The sequence below is a fragment of the Lactuca saligna genome, chromosome 5, assembly GCF_052625555.1.
Source record: "Lactuca saligna cultivar CGN05327 chromosome 5, ASM5262555v1, whole genome shotgun sequence".
NCBI classification, from domain to species: Eukaryota; Viridiplantae; Streptophyta; class Magnoliopsida; order Asterales; family Asteraceae; genus Lactuca; species Lactuca saligna.
This window is the reverse complement of record NC_136421.1, coordinates 289,942,961-289,956,256: the sequence shown is the minus strand read 5'-3', so window position 1 is coordinate 289,956,256 and position 13,296 is coordinate 289,942,961. Positions and strand designations below refer to the sequence as shown.

Sequence of the window (13,296 nt, the reverse complement as noted above, 5' to 3'; positions counted from 1 at the left end):
GTATAGTGAGGAGACTCACCTCGTAGTATGCAAGCTATAAACCCTTCGAGCTACTCGCACTCGATCCGCTAATCTGCAGGCTCCCTATAATACCACATACCTTTATTAATGATCTTATCAAACAAGACAACCGACCCTACTAAATTACATACAGGTCAACGGTCAACTTGACCGGACTCGTCGAATGCAAAGGCAACTCGGCGAGTCTAGACACCCCGACTCCACTCGTCGAGTCTAAAGAACGACTCGACGAGTTCCAGTAGGTCTTCAAGCTACTCGCCGAGTCTGAAGAACAACTCGGCGAGTCCTAGTGAATCTTCAAGCTACTCGCCGAGTCTGATCATTGGACTCGGCGAGTCCTCGCCATGCAGTCAATCCGCTGCCTCCTGTAACTCGCATGATTCCGTAATATATAGATATGGGGCTTCCTGGACCTTCACATATACTATTACAGGGGTTTAACCACTTGTAACAACACTATAATCTATCAATTCCTTAAATGGGTTTCCTAAACCCTAAATTCGCATACAACGTAAAAGCTACAGATATGATCCGAAGATTACCTGGAAACGTGTTCCCTGTGTCCCCAACCTTCAGAACTCGACCCCTTGAACCTCCTTTGATCACCACCTTGCCTCTCCTTGTCTAACAACCTCTTCAAGCTTCCACTAGCCCTCACCCTTGCTCCAGATGCCCACAGACTCCTAAGATATCTTCAATCGGCCAAAAGACGAGACATGACGGCCCTAAAGACATTATATACGATTCAGAATCAAAACGGCTAGGGTTTTAGCTGAACAGCGTCGACTCGCCGAGTCCCTATTGGACTCGTCGAGTCCAATCGCGTATCTGTGACCAAGACCGTGGTCCTACTCGGCGAGTCAGGCACCAACTCGCCGAGTCCCCTCCTAAATGTGCCCCAAAATAATTTAAAGAAATACCTGAAATTCCGGGCTGTTACACTTCCATGTGTAGGATTGCACACATCTTCATCCTATGAGTTTGTCGACCAGACATCCACTCCTCCGAACTCACCTTGAGCTAAGTTTTCTTGTACAACAAAAGCAGACATAGAATTATCATTAGATTTCTTCTTCTTAATCTCCTCCAGCTTTCGTAAGTGATAAGCCTCCTCATCTTCTCCTTCCTTCTTCTCATTCTTCCTTCGCAACATACATTCCTTGCCAAGATGATTTTTGCTATGATAATAATTGCAATCGTATCCAGAGTCACCGGTCACTTTCTTTTCCTTTTTCTCTTCCTCTTTCTGCAAACCATTTTTGCTCTCCTCTTTCACCTTTTATGAGCTATAGCTTCCCTGACAATTTCTATTTTTTGTTGAGGGAAACTTCTTCTTAGCAAAACACTTAGGGTTAGAAACCATCAAAGCGAATTCTTCACTTGAGAGTTCATACTCAGAGTGATCTGAATCAGACCCATCATCAACAGTATTCTTACCCTTCACAATTAGGGCAAGAGATCCCATTCCAGATACCACCTTTGCTTCCTTCATCACTTCACTTTGTTGCGCCTTCAGTATACCTACAAGTTTCGCAAGAGTATAGCTCTTGAACTGTTCGTGAGCTTTGACAGTTGACACCACTACTTTCCATTCCAATCGTAGAATGTTCATGAACGTAACCTTTTGCTCGATTAGTTCATCATCTTGCTGAGAAGATGATTGTATTGATTGAACATGGCAATCCGAGATTCTTCAGGCTTTTGAACAAACTCGCCAAACTCAGATAGCAAAAGCGTTTGAGTCGAGTGTTCCAGATCTGCATTGGTTGAGTAGAGCTCAAGATAACATATATTTTATATGGATTCATGTGTTTCTTTTGATTCTTGCTCGAGTCGGATCATGAAAAATTATCATGCCCGGTTCCTCCGTGGGATGGATATATATATATATACACACACACACACACACACACAAAAAGGTTATAGCCTAACGGTATCAGATGTTATCTTTTCTCCTTGGTCGAGGGTTGAAGTTTCGCTGGAGAAATAGGTGGAAATAAGAGTATTTTAGGAATATATTAGATTTGTTATATATATATATATATATATATATATATATATATATATATATATATATATATATATATATATATATATATATATATATATATATATATATAAAGACCCATTTTTCTGGTGCCTCCAAAAACAAGTTCACACGGTTCCAACACTGGCACGTAACCCACCCACTGATCGACGTAATTTATCATTACGTCGATTCAATCCTTCGTGTTCACTTCTCCTTCAACGTCTCCCTTCTGCACATCGACGTATCCTCTGACTTGATCCTCCACAAGAAATCATACCATATCATCGCCCAAAAAGAACCTAATTCCTTCTGTAATTATTTAGAGCGTACAACCACTACAAACAAAATTACATTCAATAGCACAAACTTTTAGTAGTACATATTTTTTGTGCCACTATAGTATATTTATAGTGGCAAATTATATTTTGTGTCATTATATCTAATATATATATATATATATATATATATATATATATATATATATATATATATTAAAGAAATGAATCTTAGGAATAGTGAATTTGTTATTTTATTTGGTAGAATTGGTCCTTTGTTGGGTTTCAAAATTATGAATAACAGATTTGGATGTTTTCTTTTACAATTTTGCTCATTATTCTTTAGCCATTTTGATACTTTTGGTTCTTGCAATTAATATTTTTATACTTTTTATGAACCTTTTAATATTTAAAGTTTGTCCAAAAAACTTTAACGATTTGACAACTTTGATCCATTTTCTAAAAAGTTACTAATTTCTACCCCTTTAATTCTTTATTAATTTTTGACACTTTTGGCCATTGCAGTTAAAATCTTTACATTTTTTCATAAGAACATGAAGATAAAAAAAAACGGTCTGGGGTAATGTTCGAGCTTTTCATCACTGCACTTTCTATGTCTGTCGTATTTATCGATTCGGAAACACCATTAAAATTTTATGACCCGCATATCGGGGTAACTGTAACCTTCTGGTTAAAATTAAAACCTTTTATGTTTTCAAGTTCCCGCTCCTGATTTCCGCAAGATTAAAAGCGTTCCGCTTAGGGTTTTAGTGGCACCTCACTTTTATTTTCACTATTGTCTGGTTTCTTTCTCGCTCAAGAGTCGGTTTCTGATGGAGTCTCGTTGTTGTTCTCTCCACACCTCCTAATATCCCACTTCTGGTAGTCGGTAAGTTGTCTCCTAACATGTCTATTCCCTTCGTCTATGCTTGCTAATTGATTTTTCTATATATAACATATATTTGTCGAGAAATTTGGGATTTATGTGAGTTCAAGCTATTTCATGTTATAATTTCTTCAATCTTTAATTTAATGAATAGTAAGTTTAGTTATATGTTCGAATTAGTAACAATGCTAAGGGTTTTGTAGGAAATCCACAATGTTGATTTGTGCTAGTTCATAGCCGACACCGTTAATTAAATTAGAGAAGACACCAGTTTATTGCTTTATCTGTTTCTTGTCATCGAGGAGGTAATCCTTTTTTAGATATTTTTCGTATTTTATTGTCTTTTGTTTTTTCCAGTTATTTTTAACGTTAATCATCTTTAGAGAAGATATCGATATGATAACTTGATATTTGCAACTGCAAGACATTAGGCAAGAACATCCTTGTAACAATTTGTTGTATGTATAATTTAGATACTTCAATTATATTGAGGAGGCAACCTTTTTTTTCATGGTCTAGTTGTAGGTACCTTCTCTTTTTTTATTTTCAATTTTTCTAAAAAGTACATTTATTCATGGTTTATTTTGACTGCTTTATATTGTTCTTCCAACCAACATGAGCATACCTTATGCATATACACATGGCTCTAGTGAGGAATAGATAATAACTCACTCTTACAAGTTTTTGCCTTTCTGTATATGAAATCTGAAATAAGATTATTATTTTATTTTTTATTTTTGTCCAAGCATTTACACAAAATCTTATCTCGTTCATCACTTCATTTTACAAGTTTACTTTTTGTTTCATATAGAGGGTCTTTCTATAATTGATAATTCTTAATTATTCAGCATCTAATGTATTGTTTTTGCATGCAGCTTCCTATTGCTGTATTGGAGTCCACACAAGAAAACATCATTTCACTACAAATGGGGCTTGTTTAACTCTTAAATATTGTTGTTAGACAATTATTTAGTTTGATAGTTTTATGTTATGAGTGTTAGTATTACATCATTTAGACTTATTAACCATTTTAGAAGACTTGTATTTTAACTATTGTTATTAGACAAGTAAATATATTATTTTTTCTATTTATTGTCCTTTTGTTATTTTTTTTTCAATAAATAAAAAAAAAATCTAATCGAACCTAATTTTTAAATATGATTTTTTTGGTAAAAGAATTGTTGCTAAAGATAGATATATACTTTTTATTTTAGCAGGTATATAGTGACATAAAATAAGTGCCACAAAAACTTAAAAAACTTTTAATGGTATAAGTAAAAAGTGTCACTAAATCGTTATAAGGCTACAACGACACAACCAAAAAGTACCACTAAAGGTAAAGAGGTAAACAAGACAACATTATAAGTCAATGTAGTTTACTTGAAAGTACAATTTTCATTTGTGAATGTTGTCGATTGATAAGTTATTGTAGATTTTTTGTTTTAGTTTTCATTTCTCTTAGATTATTTGCTTTCACTCACACATATAAGGGATGTTTTTGTTAGTTAAAGTTTATTAACTCATTTACTTCAAACGTTTTGATGATTGTTGGGAATAATTCCGAAAGAAGGTTCAGGGATTGAAAATGGTGATTTAGTTGATGAAAAAAGAAGAGTTGTATGTAGGAGAGTGTTATTTGTGATAGTAATATCTTCTGAAGAATTACCACTTACATATCTAATGGGTAAAGTCGATCCTTTTGCGATACTCACTATGAAAAAATTGAGGATATGTGGTCTTTACATCTGTCTAAGTAAACTCTACCTGAGAGTCTAAGTTTGAATCTTATTGGTACATAACAAAAGTTGGTTTCTAGGCATTTTACGTTTTTGCTCATAAACCACAAAGTTTTCTTCCAATTATTTTTCTTGCAAAAACTAGAAACTAAGTAAATAAAACACCCCGTAAAAACATGGAGTTTCAACATACAAGTATTAGATATACAGACTTGGTTGGATGCTAATTGGACCAAAAGTGCTCATTTTTGTTTCCTTTTTTTCATTAAAAACTACTAAAAAAACAAAGAAAATAAACAAACCTTGTGAATGAGTCTTAAATAGACAACCATCTCTTTCAAAAGGGTTTTTGATCAAATTGACAATTAGGTTTAGTTAATTATAATTAGATGGGGTTTTATAATAGGGAGAATTTCATATATGCCCCTCTTAAACTTCAAAATATCATATTTGCCCAGTTTAATTTCTCAATATCATATTTACCCTTCATAAACCTTCAAAATGTCATATTTGCCCAAATCATTTTTTATAATGTTTTTAATATTTTATAATCATTTTTATACCTTAGAATTATTATAATAATTAAGAAATTTAACAATATTATCCTTACGTTTATAAAAATGGAATGTGAACTTGTAAATTGTTGGAATGTCGGCTTCTTGACAGACAAAAAGATTTATTTTTAACCCTTTCTATGGAATGTATATTTTGATTGTTTAGTTTTTGTTGTTGTTGATTATTATTATTTTGTAAATGGAGGATATTGTAGATATTATCATTGATATTTTGATGTTTAAAAAGTGCATATATAATTATTTGATATTTAAGAAGGGTATATATATGATATTTTGATGTTTAAAAAGGATATATATGATATTTTGAAATTTTATGAAGGGTAAATATGATATTTAGAAAGTTTATAAAGGGTAAATATGATATTTAGAAATTATGTTGGGTAAATATGATATTTTGATGTTTAAGAAGGGTATATATGAAATTCCCCCTTTATAATATTGATATTTGATCTTTTATTGCTTAATCCACATGATTTCGTTGATGTCTTCTAGAGAACACATATCACCTAAGGATCAAACATATGTCAAAGTTGTTCCCTGAGATTTTTGGGGGAAATTTATCAATTTGATTTGTACTCCCTCCACATGTTTAGAAAACTCAATTAAAGAAACGACTAAATTACAAAAAAAACTCATTCTTGAATCGACCTGCAAGCCTAAGTCATCAAAACGTTAATGATAAGATTCAAATACTTGATTTGTTATTTATGCAAGGGAGTCTTGTTTTGTATCAATTTCAAAGTGTTAAATACAAGAAAGATGAAGAAATAGGATTATACTTCCATTTAATTGTCATTTATAACATTTTACTTTCATTTTCACCTAATACAATATGGTACTTATAATTCTTTGCTTTATCGACACATTGTACTTTGAAAAATCCTTTCAATTTTAACATTGTACTTTCATCCATTTGTAAAACGACCTTTTAAAATACCTGCATTACCCTTTCGGATCATAAAATTTTGATTCAAAAATTTAAATCGTAGTATTTTGAATCAAACCATTTTTAATCATATGATTTCGGATCAATAATATATTCAAATAAATATAGTTTTGTTCAAAAAAAAATTATGGATCATTATATATTTTGAATCATTTAATTTTTGAATCATAAAAGATATAATTAATGATTATAGAATATTTGACTCTAAATATTAAATCATAACAAATTAAGGATCATAAACAAATTGAATTAAAAGTTTTTTTTTAATCATAAATATTTTAAATCATCACATTTTGGATCATATTGTGTTTAATATTTTTTTAAAACTAATATTTCTTAAAAGTTAAAATAAAATAATTCAAAAACTTATTTTTGAAAAATTCTTTTTACAAAGTCACTAGTATAAGAAGTATCCCTTAAATATTTATGATTTTTGAGGAATTTTTTTGTAGGTTTTTATATAAAAAAATAATTTGTTTTTGAAATTTTCATGATTGTACTCATTTTGTAAAGAATTCAATTTTAAGAACTTTGGTTTTTTCAAAAAAAATTCATGGAAAAAAAGTTATGGCCATAAAACGGATGGATGGAAAAAAACTCACCAAATGAGGTATTGATAGGTGGCAGAGAACGAAAAGAGGAGGAAGGGGCTAAAATTGACATGGCTTTATTTTTGGGGGGGGGATATGTTTTTTTTTTCTTTTCCCTCTTTCCTTTTACCCATTTAAACTCCAAACAATTAACATTTGCTGAAAAATATCAAAACCGAACACATAATTACAAAAACGTCATATCAACTTACGAAATACTGACAATAAACAAAATCAAAATTTGACATTTTATTTTTTCAATCCTACGACAAAGATTTGTCCTTGCAGTGGGATTACATGGATCAAAAGCAAAACGAAAGGAGGAAGTATAGTGGGGTTCGAATGAAGAAGTGGGGCAAGTGGTATTCTGAAATATGTTTTTTTGGGTTTATTTCATATCTGGAAATTGAAATTGCAATCTGATTTCATTTTCAATCAATTTTTTTGATTGATTTCATATTTCCTTTCTGACTTTGGTTTATTTTTTCAAGACCCATATGAATTTTAGGATTTCTTTTAAATTTGGGGTACACACATAGTGAACACCTTTAAAAGGGGTTACACATATGAAGAAAACCAAAAGAGCATCTACTCGATACCTCTCTTAACCTGCTATGTCTCCATATTTATGCCTTCACCATCTTCCCCATATTTGACTTGCTACACTAACATGCATCACCTTCAGTACTTCACAAAGCACTATGATGTACCATTGGTGTTGAAAAAGAGGTAATTCCATTTCTAGCTCCAAAGTTGGCAACAAAAAGAAGTGTTCCCCTTCTTCCATTGCTGACTACACTGGATATAGTTGGTGCTGCCAACTAGCAAAATATCTGCTTTTCTAATCTTAACATAGAAGAAGGAGATGGAATAGTTTTACTGTTGCACTTGTACGTATGATATATTTGTTTTGGAATAGAATTGCTAAAAGTAGTGTAACATCTTGGAATTTTGGTCTAAAACTATAGACAATCTAGTCACCGCGAACCTCTTTTTAATTTGACATATTAAGCTTTAATGCATATTTTGGAAATATATAGTGTCATCACAATTAAAATAAATTTGATGCTATCTAACTTTCAATCGTGGAAAATCTCAAATTAATCACAAAGCACAAACTATGACCCTGGTTAATAAGCCTGAAAAACTAAAAATCGGTATTAAGCGTTTGTTTGTAAAGAAAACACTCTAGTCTCGTAGTACATGTTCCCTTGTTTCCAAAAATATAAAAAACATCAAAAACGGAGTTCGTATGAAAAAAAACACGACTGTTATAAGAAACAATCCAATATAACACTAATTTTCTTTAAACTGCTAAAACTGTTTCATTTCATTGAGGCACTTGCACACTTTAGATGGGAATTACGAGAATGTTTTTGGACCTAGACTATGGTATAATATTAATTCTATACTACAAGTATTTTTAGTAAAAATATTTGCAATAGTCGGAAAATCGGACGTTACAGGTCATTTTATTGCAAAACTTTAAACGTGATTCCTAGAGTTCTACAACTCCAAAAATTAATCTGTTTTGGGTTTTTGGAATCCTTGAACTCTAATCTATCATATGATACTTTCGAAAAAAATATATCAGATGTTGCGATTTTAACGTGTAAATCAAGGTCTGTTTTAAAGGCATTTGTGGAAGTATGACATCACCATGGCCCACCATCCTTGCAAGAATCTTTAGAAATCAACCGGATTTCGTTTTGTGCCTTCCTTGCCCATGTTTACAATAACTTCCCTTCACAACCTTACCTATTTATGTATACTCTTCCTCTAAAAGTAAAAAGCATGACTAGTCTCTTATGCGTTTGGCTAGATAACCAAGCTTGATTGTAACGCTCGTAGATCCGGGCTAGTCAATTTATAGATAATAGGGATCGAAAATGACTTTTCAACAAAAGATTATTTAGAATAAATAATCTTAACCAAGTTTTAGAATATGTCGCAAGGGTTATGTACATATAAAGAGCGCCGAAATCCAAGTTATAACGAAGAAGTTATGACCCATCGAAGTTTCGCGACGGAACCGGCACGACACCGGGAAGATGTAAATAGTGAGTTTATGATAGACTGACTTTTAGTCTTAGTAATCTAAATGAAATTCGTAGAATATGTTAACCTGAGAGCATCCATAAAAAGAACGCCCAAATCTGGCTTCGTATGAGGAAGTTATGATTTTTCAATGTTTCAGCTTAGCTGTGTAAGACCAGAAACTCGAATTTTAGTTTGAGCGGTTTTTAGCCTACGCAACCTAAATGAGAGTTGAAGATATCATTAATAGGAACTGAATGGTAAAAAGACAGACAAAAACGGAGTTTGTTTGAAGGAGTTACGAATTCTTCACGGTCATTTAATAGCCTAAACTCCTCCTACTATTAAATTTAAGATCGGTCGAGAATTAGCTGACAGAGTCTAAATGAAAGTTGTAGATATTGTTTTTACCTACGCGTGAATATAAAGAACGTCAAAAACGGAGTTCGTATGCAAAAGTTATGAATTTTTGAAAAATCAGCTGATTTCCACCCAGTGTGCGATGCCACGTGTCAGCACCAGGATGTGCCTTGCTGTAGCCAGCCTGGCTTACGACATGAGCACCTTAAAACTCACGATGTGAGTGACCCTCCATCCTCCTATAAATAAGAGGTGAAGCCCTTTTCATTCCTCACACCTCGCCTAACTTCCCTTTCTCTCTAGAACTTCTCTCTAGCCCCGAAACCCCTCGAAAAGCCTAGGGAACCTCCCTTGCACGAGGCAAAAGCCCAAGAGTGCCAGAAGGCTCCGAGAAGAAGAGCCTTTAGGCTCGGGAATGCTACTCCAGCGGCGCCCTATTTTGATAAAAACCCGTTGTAAGTGAGCTACGCCTACGCTATTTTTAATATAACTTTTATTTAATTATAGTAACGTTATTAGGAACTTATAAAAAATATTGGGGCTATTATTATGGGTTATATAAGTATTGTTTAACGCTTATATAATAGTTATAATAGCTAGACTATTAATTAGTCTCGGTAAATATTAAACATAACCATAGTGGTAATGATACTAGGTTTTGTCGAAGGAAATTGTTTTAAGAGTAACGAAGCGCTGTCTGAATTTAGAGTCACCACATTATCAAGTGAGTGTCTGGTCCCTTTCATCTTACACATAGATATGAAGTATTTAATATAAATTACATGCTATGTGTGCATATTGTCTAAATACTTGTTGTCCATGTTGGGTGAAATATTTTATTACACGTTTTAAATGATTTAAACTGTATATGTATTTTATATCTACAAAATGTGTTGGGTAAAACATGGGTAGATATAATAGTTCTTGTGTGAACAAATAAAATAATGAGAGCCTCGATATAGACGTTATTGATGATCCAGTCATCTAGCGGAGTATAGATGACGACCACATACGATTCTAGAGAGTCCAATGGAACGCTACCAAACTGATATTGCCATATTTATACTTATTTTTAGGCAATATTTAAGTACATTTTTATTAAAAAGTTGGTAATTTGTTTAGAATAATGGTACTTATGAGCTTAAATGTTGTTTACAACCAAAAAAAGAAGACATTTTGAAGAAAAGGGGACTGGAAATGTTGAAGAAAGAAACTTTGGGAATTAAGTACATTTATGTTTGCAGCGGGGGATTAGTCGGTGCGCGAAAGCTGGCCCGGAAACCCTCGTTAGGGAAGTTCCCTTTCCAAAAAAAAAAAAAAAAAGTGAAGTAAATCTGGAAAAAGGTTATTCACGACGTGAGAATTAAAGGATTCACGACGTGAATCAATGGTTCTAGAAGATATGTACGCGGGTGAAGAAATCCTTGACGGGCACGGTTATCTACTACTCACGACGTGAATTTATTATTATTCACGACGTGAATTTATGGATAACAGCAATTATATAGATCCTTGACCTTTACGAATGGGAGAATTTTTGGCAGAAGAAAAAGAGTTCTAGGAGACGTTTCAGAGGAGAAAAAAGGTCCTGGAAGAGGGATTTCAACACCAAAAGAAGTAAAGTTTTATATTTTAGTAGATTATGAACATGTTTTCATTAGTTTTAGCTGTGTTAGTTTAATTACTATGATGAGCAGCTAAATCTTGCTACTTCTGCTTAGCTAGATGAAGCTTTGAACTTATGAATAGTTATATGTTTATGGATTAATTTGAGTTGGTAAGAATTGTTTGTGTTTGATTTGTATAACCTAGCATGTTATTATTTGTTTATCTAATTGCTAGATTGCATGTTCTGTGTAGCTTAGTGACCATGAAACTGCATGAACTTGTTTACCTGATAATTTAGTGAACATTAAATTATTAGAGTTAGGATTGACCAATCTTAGTTAGTAATTAGACTGAATGAATCTTAGCTGTGCTAGAGAACGTGAATTGTGACCATAATTGCGTTTATACAACAAATCTTACATAGCATATCTACATTCATAATTAGTTTTGTGTTTAATTATGTGTGAACATACATGGTTTGACATGAATTAGTTACTTATTGTTAAGATAGAACTAAATTACTAATATAACTAAAACCCAACTTAATAACCCATAATCATTAGCTAGCCATAAGGAAGAAGTGGATTCAACTAAGCAAGAGTGTGTTTTTATTAAATTTGATTAAGTTCATCTGATCTTGCAAAATTAGATAAAACCCCTTATTAAATTTGTTAATAAATTAGGTTAATTTAATAGTAAGTAGATTAATTAGTAACACCGTTCCCTGTGATCGACACCCGACTTACCTAAGCTATACTGTAATCTGACTAGGTACACTGCCTATAAGTGCATAGTTAGTCTTAGTTTGTTAGGTTATAAATATTAAAATTAGTGGGTACTTTTGTGCACATCAAGTTTTTAGCGCCGTTGCCGGGGAACGGTGCAGATTATTAGTTTATTAAGTTGCATTAGATTAATCGTTTTTTTAGGAGTAAAATCTGCAGAAAGCTTAATTGGTTATTTATTTTGCTAGCTTATCTTAGTTTAATTTTTGTTCTGTTTGTCACAGAGTTCACGACGTGAGATTTCGTATACTCACGACGTGAAATCTGAGAGTTCATTTTTAGTTTTTCTTATTTTAGTCCAGTTTTATGTTTTAGTTTAGCAAGTTGCAGGAGTTAATGACCAGAGGCTCAAACACACCATTGGTGCCACCACTAGAAGATCCCGAGTCTGCAATTCACAAGAAAAAGACGCCCTTGCAAGAATTGAAGTCAGCCTTCTCTAGGAAGTCGGGAAAGAAGACAGGAGAGTCAAGTTCATCAACGAAGCATGAGAGCAATCTTGAGCATTTGGATCATACACCCGTGCAAACCGAGTACGAAAGCGACACCGAGCCAGAATTTGAATACACACACGAGTGAACCCGAGAACGAGCCAAGGAACGAGATGGCAGATATTGAAGAAATGTCCATGGGAGCTTACAAGAAGCGGATCCGAGAAGATGTGGGTCCCGGATTAGTCCAACCCGCAGTACCTGCCAATGCCACATTCGAGCTGAAGGGACACATATTGACTGCGCTGAAGGACATCCCATTTTTCGGGAAAGACCATGAGGATGCTTTTAAGCATCTAGATGAAGTCAATGACATTGCAGATTACTTCAATGTCCCAAATGTCAACAGGAACACAGTCTTGCTTAGGATGCTGCCCGTCACTTTCAAAGGAGCTGCTAAGGAGTGGTTAAAAGCACTCCCACCGGGTACAATCACCACTTGGGCTCAAATGGGTGAGCAATTCCTAGACCAGTTTTGCCCACCATCCAAGATAGCCAAACTCAAGAAGGCAATAGCCAACTTTGAGCAACAGCCGGGGGAGTCACTGTACGAAGCATGGGAGCGGTACAAGGGCTTACTTAGAAATTTCCCACAACATGACCTAAATGTGCAACAAGAGATGTCAATCTTTTATGATGGGGTCAACATGATGACGAGACAACTCCTTGATTCTCAAGGACCTTTGACAAAGAAAAATCCAAGGGAGGTCAAGGAGCTAATTGATAAATTCGCAAAACACTCCCGTGAATACCACAACCCGAGGCAAGAAGAAATTAAAGGCGGAGGAGAGTCCCAAACTGAAGAAATAGCAGCGGTCATGGCCATGTTAAAAAATATGGACCGTAGGATAATACAGATGGACCAATCGATACATGCCATAAGAGTGGGTTGCGAGAGATGCAGTGGTCCACACTTGACCAAGGACTGCAACGTGGACGAATTTGGGAACAGGAATA

At 33.8% G+C, this 13,296-nt stretch overlaps 1 long non-coding RNA gene and 1 other non-coding gene across 2 annotated transcripts; one reads left to right on the top strand and one right to left on the bottom strand.

The window, feature by feature from the left end:
* The first annotated feature begins 3,082 nt into the window (after positions 1-3,082).
* Positions 3,083-4,308, top strand: LOC145045295 (uncharacterized). The gene is made up of 3 exons (XR_013681803.1): positions 3,083-3,214; positions 3,415-3,516; positions 4,087-4,308. It is a non-coding gene; the product is annotated as an uncharacterized LOC145045295 (long non-coding RNA).
* An 8,528-nt stretch (positions 4,309-12,836) lies between these two features.
* On the bottom strand, positions 12,837-12,943 carry LOC144999018 (small nucleolar RNA R71). Its single transcript, XR_013660546.1, has one exon. It is a non-coding gene; the product is annotated as a small nucleolar RNA R71 (small nucleolar RNA).
* Between the last annotated feature and the right edge of the window lie 353 nt (positions 12,944-13,296).